Source organism: Mandrillus leucophaeus, unplaced genomic scaffold, assembly GCF_000951045.1.
Source record: "Mandrillus leucophaeus isolate KB7577 unplaced genomic scaffold, Mleu.le_1.0 Scaffold16, whole genome shotgun sequence".
In the NCBI taxonomy this organism is placed as follows: Eukaryota; Metazoa; Chordata; class Mammalia; order Primates; family Cercopithecidae; genus Mandrillus; species Mandrillus leucophaeus.
The window spans coordinates 342,772-351,057 of record NW_012101587.1 but is presented as its reverse complement, the minus strand read 5'-3'; positions in this window follow the sequence as shown (position 1 = coordinate 351,057).

The following is an 8,286-nucleotide window of genomic DNA, read 5'->3' as shown; positions in this document are numbered from 1 at the left end:
GAGCCTCAGGCGCACAGCGCGGTGCACACGCGAGAGGCAGAATGAGGAAGGGGACTCGCGGGCTGGACGCTGGCGGGGACAGGAGCCTCCACAGGAGGCCCTGGAGCCCGGCTGACTCAGGCGCCCCGCAGGGAAAGCAGCGCATCCACGGACAGGGCCTTAGAGCCTCAGGCGCACAGCGCGGTGCACACGCGAGAGGCAGAATGAGGAAGGGGACTCGCGGGCTGGACGCTGGCGGGGACAGGAGCCTCCACAGGGGCCGCTGCGGGGAATTCTCGGGCCACGACGGGAGCAGCCTCCCAGGCTTTTTGCGCAGGGACCTTGTCTTGTCCTTGGTATTCCAGAGGCCATGACCAGACTCCAGTCTCATAAGAAGTACGGAAATTCCTAAATTGCTCAGAGGTGCCTCCTGTGCGCAGGAAAGGGACATCCGTGCCCCTCCTTGTCCCGGGGAGCCCGGCTCCATGGCGCCCGCTGTGGAGCTGCGGTTCTCACCATGGGCAGGGGCAAGGCCGCAGACTGGTGTGGTCAGACCAGGGCACCCCTGCTTTCACCCCGGGCCCCGGGGACTAGTGATCCCGCTCCCCAGCAGAGCACCGCCAAAAGCCCGAGTGCCTGAGCTGCCCTGCAAGAACGAACGGGAAGGAGACACAAGAGCGTGGCGGGGCCTTCTGAGGATGCGGTGCAAGGGCTCTGTTAACACGGGTGCGAGGCGGCAGCGCATGCAGGAAGCCTCCCATCCTAAGCGCGTTCTGAAATGCACATGTCCTTATAGGCAGTGGTCTTGCCACTCACGGAGGGAGAGGCAGCGTATGTTTAAAAGATGAGCACACAAAGGACTGTGCGCCTGCCGGGGAGTGGCGTCTTCTGGGAGAAGCTGGAGAGTTTGAAGCGGTGAACAGGAGGCGGGAGACAGGGGAAGACGGAGCGCAGACCTGTAGGGGCTGCTGTGCTGGCCCAGTGCGCCCCGGATTCGGGGGTGGAGGAAGAGGCTAGTCTTTTACAGTTAGGGAGAAGCCACACAGACCCTGAAGCGTGGTCCCCACACGCAGACCCAAAACCCAGTCCCATCCCAGGAGGCTGGGCCACCACTGTTGTGGGTGGCTGAGTCCCTTACTTTCTGCTTCACCCGCTGAGCCTCTTCTGCGCCATCCTCACTGTCACTTGCAGGAAACACCTGTTCTCGCCATGCACCTGCTCTGATGCACTGACCTGCTATCAGGAAGATGGCTGCTTCCAAGGCAGGCCAAGATGGCTGCGGCTTGTTATTCATCTGAGAATGGCTCCTTGCTCTAACGGGGTTTGGGGGACAGAGGGGACTGTGTCCTTCCCTCCCTCCCTCCCTCCCTGTCTCTCTCTCTTCTCTCTCCCTCCCTGCCCCCCACCGCATCCCCCCCACTCTCTCCGTTTTGGTTGTCTCTCCCTCCCTCTCATTCTCTCTCTCTAGCACTTTCTCCCTCCATTCGCCCTCTGATTCTCCCTCTTTCTCAGCGTTGCCCCCTGCCTCTATGATCTGAGCAAGTTTTCTGTGGAGATGGAAGTCGGGGGCTGGGGGCGGCTTGTGTCTTTGGTAGAATTTAAAGCACGTTTTACAGGATGAGCTGACACTGTCGGGCCATTGTCTTTCCTGAGCAACAACAGCAGCACCTCCATGCCTTGGGTCGTATCAACATACCGTTCCCGCGTGTGGCTTTTAATGCAGCTAGTTACGTAGGGTGTTGCCTCCTTCCACAGAGTTTTCCAGCCTCTCCAGGGAAGCTGTGTCTGGTGCATTTTCAGGCACTGCAGTGCCCGGCACACAGCACTGGGTACGTGCTTAACACAACATGTGAACAAATATTTATTGAACTGCATAAAAGTAAACCACTCTATTCACAAAAGAGAAATACCTCTATTCAGAATGTCATGGATGCCAGGTAATTTGGGGGCAAAGGAAGCCCCAGACACCCACAACCTTTCACAGCACACGGTGCAGGGCTGGGCAGTGCAAATAACTTACAGGGGTGTTCTCATCAAATCCAAGGCCATTTCCCAGAACTGTGACAGTAGTGAAATGGAATGTTACATTCACAGCACAAAACTGACAGAGACAGAAAGGACGTCTGCATTCCGCTGTGGGTTTAAACGAAACGATGAGATGTTCGGAGGAAGCGCTGGCTGCTCACTGCATCAGGAACGTTTCATAATAGCAAAGGCACTATCGGGAAGTGTTATGTAAGCTGCCCATTAAGGACACTGATTATAAACGTTCACAAATATAAAAACCGCACGGCATTGCTTGCTGGCCTCAACCACATGCAGCAAGAGGGGAGGAAGTGATCACAGAAGGCGCAGGTCACTGCTCAGATGCCCCCCGGGCTGAGATAACTCAGCATATAAAACTCCTCCCTTGCCAACAGCTCGGTAAGAACGCAACTGCTTCCATTACAAAAGAATCTGGCATGCAGACCCGTTCGCCAGAGAGCCCACCAGCAACGTGTTTACGTTTCAATCCACTTCCAGCGTCTGAATTTACACAGATTTCAGGAGCACATCTATTAGCTGAGTGGAAGGTGGTCTTATCCTCTGCACCACACGTGAGTCCGAGACCCCAGAGCAGAGTCGTCTCCCTCGCCAAGAGTGCGCTCGGCAGACGGCGACTCGTGGAGTGAACCTGTGCTTGTACAGGTGGACGGCTTCCCACCTGGAGCTCAAGTTCAGACGAGGAAATAGAGTAACAGTAAATGTAGAGTTAGGGAATTTAGGGTAGAGATTAAAGTAATGAACACAGGAGGAAGCCTGAGAAAGCCCCAGAGATACCCTATGTTTCCTGTGAGGTGAAGTGTCTGCTGTCAAAGCTGGTTGGCACTGAGAAGAGGCGCCAGGGCAGCACCCACCGGGAGCCTCCTGGGAGAGGGATGAGCCTGCGGGCACCAGGGGAACCGCACAGACACAGACCACGCTACAAACGCACGTGAGACATCAGGGGCTGGAAACAGAAGGATGAGCGTTTCGAACGGCCACCCAGTGGACCAGAAGCCCCTCCACGCAGCGGCCTCTTCCCCTCGCATGCAGAGAGGAGGCTGCAGATGCCAGAAACGGGCCCCTATCTCCCACGAACAAGAAACAGAAAAGAAGGGAGAGAGCAGAGAGCCAGGCAGAGGCACAGAAGAATGAACGCGTCCAAAAGACGGACAGAAGCCCAGGGGCCGGCGTCTGTGGGAGCTCCTCCCGCACTGCAGAAGGCGGATTCCCCAGTCCCCTCAGTACCACGCACAGGGAAGGGAGTGGGCGGAGGTCAGGAGGGCCGAGGGACACAGGTTTGCCGGTGGGGTGGTGAAAATGCTTTAAAATGGATGTAGCAATGGCTGTACGCACTGCGTAAATGAAAAGCCACTGAACGGTGCAACTTAAATAGGTGACTTGTAGGTGTCAATTCTATCTCGGAAAAGCCACAGCATGTGTCATCTTATTTTGAAAATCTGCCAAGAAATGAAAATTGTAGTAACTATCTAGAAGAAAATGACTAATTTGGAAAATTATAGTAAAGAAAGTAGTTTGACATCTAAGTTTATGACAGTCCCATCCACTTCCTCATTTCCGCCTTCAGTGGATGCTTGCCGACGACATGCTTCAGAGCCCGGCCCATGCCGAGGCCCAAGGACACATATATGCAGGTGCCCCTGCCCAAGAGGCTTAGCGCCCAAGACAGATGAGCCCGTGGACACACAAGCTCGCCATTCCTTTTCTTTTCTTCCTTTCCTCCTTTTCTTTTCTTTATTTTTTATTTTCTATTTTTTTTTTTTGAAACAGGGTCTCTCTCTGTCACCCAGGCTGGTGTCCAGTGGTATGACCACAGCTCACTGTAGCCTCCAACTCCTAGGACTTAAGTGATCCTCCCACCTCAGCCTCCCAAGTAGCTAATATTACAGGGATGTGCCACCACATTCAGACAATTTTTCTATTTTTTTTTTTTTTTTTTTTTTAGAGACAGGGTTTTGCTATATTGCCCAGGTTGGTCTTGAAATCCTGGGCTCAAACGATCCTCCTGCCTCAGTCTCCCAAAATGCTGGGATTACAAAAAGGAGCCACTGCGCCTATTTTTTTGAAGAAATAAAATTTCAATTTTAATGTTCACACTAAGGATTTTCCTCTAATAATACATTGGTTGGGATTCAGCAATGTCACCACAGTCAAGAAAGTGGGTCAAGATTTGTCTGTGAAGATGTTTATGGCAGAGAATTTTATGATGGTGAAAAACTGGAGAAAACATCAATGTCAAATAAGTTAAAGTGTGACAGCATCCCCAGGATGGAGCTCTGTTTAAAATGGTGTTGGAGACTGGAAAAAATGGAAAGTGTGCATTTCCTTCTGTGCAGTGTGTGTACCCTGCCCAGTGTGTATTTATGATGTGATTTTTGTATCATAAACCAAAAATTATTTTTACATAAAAAATGACCAAAGTAGGCCAGGCACAGTGGCTCTTACCTGGTAAGCCAGCACTTCGGGAAGCTAAGACAGGAGGATTGTCTGGGCCTAGGAGTTCAAGACCAACCTGGGCCACATAGTGAGACTGTGTCTCCCCAAAAACTAACCAAATTCTCTGAGTGTGGTGGCACACCTGTGGTCCCAGCTAGGCAGGAAGCTGAGGTGGGAGGATCACTTGAGCCCAGGAGGTGCTATGATCGTACCACTGCACTCTAGCCTGGGCCACAGAACAAGACCCTGTCTCAAAACAACGACAACAACAACAACAACAAACGAGACCAAAGTGTTTAGATGTCAAACTGTTAACAGGGATAAGTTTGGATGATGAAGATGGGAGTTAGAAGTGATTTATTATTTTCTTCTTTGTGTTTTTCACAAAAAGTTCACACATTTTCTACAATGAGCGTGTGTTACAGACAGAAAACATCTTAAAGGGTCTGTTCCTTTCGTAAAAGAGAAGCTACAGGAAGGTGCAGGCACATCACCTGGGACCCGTGCCTCTGGGATCACCACAGTGCGAGAGTGTGTGTGAGCGTGCACGTGTGTACGAGTGTGTCCATGTGTGCCTGGATGAATGTGGTTATGAGTGTGTGCATGCATGTGCGTGAGTGTGGCAGTGAGTGTGTGAGTTGCACAGATTGCCGATGTGAGTGTGCACCTGTGTGAGTGTGATTGTGAGTGTGACAGTGAGTGTGTGATTTAGAAAGGGGGGTCATGAGCATGGACCGGAGCGAGTCCCACCTTCTGTGGCCTGTCCCCGCATCCTTGTGTCCTTGCAGCCCATCACCGGCGCTTTCTTAGGACACCTACAGTGCAGGGGTCCTGGGACCTGAGCAGCTGGAAGGCCCAACACCCTCAGTGTCTGCGTAACTCCGCTGTCAACAACAATCAGAAGAAGAAAGGGAACGCGTGAAACATCCAATGTTCAGAGACGGAGCAACAGGAACCATGAACGGGAAGGAGACACACACGGTGAGGAAGTCTGTGGCTTAGGGAGACGAGAAGAGAACAGAGATGAGTTACGAGGAACACACACGAGGCCACGTCCCAGAGACACGGGACCAATTTACAGGACAATAGCGGGAGGGAAACTCTCGCGAGGCCTGTCCACATCTGAAAGACACGGGACCGATTTATAGGATCACAGGGAGAAAGAACTGGGTTGTACAAATCGCCTGTCAAGGGACGTGTTTCACCCCCACGCGGTGCAGGGGCGAACTGCCCTTGGGCAGGATACCGCACTGCGTCCTCGCTCTAAGTCCCAGGTCCCATTTTCAAGACTCAGTTTGCAGATGTGTTCAGTGTTTCAACATTCTGGAAACATTCCAGATTGTGATGGGTTTTGCAAGCACCTAAAATAATGACGATCATTTGTTTGCCGTGAGCCAGACATGTACTAGCATTGTCTCATTTAATTAGTAAAACAGCAACATGTGTTCTGCTATTATAGACAAGGAAACTGAGGCACCACGCGTTAGGAACTTGGTCCAGGGTACACAGACCCTTCCCCGCTCCAGGACCGAGGGGTCATACTTCGCCCCTTCCCCCAGATTGGTGGACGTTAGCCAATACTAAAAAAAACTTATTAAACAGACCACATTATTTGTTGTCTTTTTTGTGTGTGATATTGGCAGATTTACTAGTTTGGATGCCCGATTCGTTGTATTTTGATTTCTGAAAGTCTCCACGACATCCTCCCAAACAAAACGGGAAATGAACCAGCAGGGTGGGAGTGGAGCCGTGGCTGGCATCGGGGCAGCAGTCAGGGACCCGGGCTTGCTGGTGTGACCCCTTCTTTTGGAAACATCAATTATACTGATGATTTGGATGGCCCAGCTCCACTTAGCAGTTTTCCAATGGCTTCAGATGAGAAGGAAGCTAATAAGCTGAATAACAGAATGAAGATTCTGAAACATCTGACAAGACTCATGAAAAAGTTTAACCTCATAAAAACTAGTGAAATACAATGTACTAGGGACAAATTGTAATATACAAAACCTAGACTTTTAAAGAATCAAGAAGCAGAAAATCATGGGGAAAACAAAACCAACAACTGCACAGACCTAGAGCTTTAAGTTGACTAGCAAGCCAGGGCTGTCTGAAATGTGATGTGGTGCCTGGAAAGGCTGGTGAGCATTTTGGTTGGATCAGTAGAGGTATAGAGTCTGCAAAAGGGAGGTGATGGGCTGGCTGCACTCTGCACGGTCACAGCCACCAGAGACTGGGTCAAGGTGCAGGCTCTGAAAGAGGCGCCAGGGCTGAACCGGGCCAAGAAGAATAGACTGAGGTCAGAGAATGCGCAGCCTGAGAAACCCTTCAGACCCCCCACATCCAAACCACCAGCTATGGGGCAACCCCCGCGTGCCAGGCACAGACAGAGCAATCTGAGTTATCTTGTTTACTTTTCTAACGAGTTGTTTAACAGGGGCTTCTGTGATCAAGGGGTCCTGGTTGGTTCTGCCTCCTGCAGCTGCAAATGTCCACTGGACCTTCAGAGCAATGTCCCCAGGGGCAGCTCTGCTCAGTCTCAAAGGCCTCTACTAACCACCAGTTGCCCGCCCCCCCAAAAAAAGGCAGCCTCTGCCCTTTCAGGGACAGCAGTGCAGGCACCTCCTGCTCTGAATCTGGTAGATGTTTCCATGGAGAAAATATTCCCTTCCAAGCCCTGGTGCTCTGGCTGGAGCTGTAGAGGAACACTTCCTTTTTGTGGATGCAAATGAGAAACATCCACACGCTAGAGGCTCCGCTGCGGCTCCAGGATCCATCCCACAGACGCGTCCGGAATCCTCACAGCTGGCGTCTCCTGGGGATCCGCTCCACCAGAAGTGCTTGGCTGTTGACTCAAAACCCACAGTCCTGTCCTTCCAGAGTCTTGGGCCGGGTTCCTCATCTCTTCCCGTGTACCCCAGAGGCTGCTTGGGAGTGGTCACAGCAGGCAGCAGGCAGTCTGTGCCTCTGGAATGACCACAGTGTGAGTGTGTGTGTATGCAAGTGTGTGTGTGCATGTGTCCATGAGTGCCTGAATGAATGTGGTTACGAGTGTGTGTATGCATGTGCGTTAATGACTAGGGTTATGAAACTATGTGAGAGTGTGCACCTGTGTGTGTGATTATGAGTGTGGCAGTGAGTGTGTGAGTTGCACGGATTGCTGATGTGAATGTGCACCTGCGTGTGTGATTATGAGTGTGGCAGTGAGTGTGTGAGTTGCACGGATTGCCGATGTGAATGTGCACCTGCGTGTGTGATTATGAGTGTGGCAGTGAGTGTGTGAGTTGCATGGATTGCCGATGTGAGTGTGCACCTATGTGTGTGAGTGTGGCAGTGAGTGTGTGAGTTGCACGGATTGCCGATGTGAGTGTGCACCTGCGTGTGTGAGTGTGGCAGTGAGTGTGTGAGTTGCATGGATTGTCTATGTGAATGTGCACGTGTGTGTGTCCATGTGTGCCTGGGTGAATATGGTTATGAGTGTGTGTATGCATGTGCCTGTGAATGAAGTTGAGTGTGTATGTGAGAGTCAGTGTGCACCTGTGTGAGTGTGAAGTTATGATTGTTTATGTGAGAGTGTGCACCTGTGTGAGTGTGATTATGACTGTGGCAGGGAGTGTGTGAGTTGCACCGATTGTCGATGTGAGTGTACACCTATGTGAGTGTGAGCGTGTGTGCCCCTGCCAGGGCGTACGCTGGTGGGTGCGGTGTGCAGAGTGGGGCCCGGGCCTCCTGCGCCCCAAGGGCAGCTGGGTGGGCTCCATGCTCCCTCCAGGTGGACGTGGCTCCCGCTCCAGACCCGGTAAGGGGTCGGCTTGCCCCTGGGGACCCGCG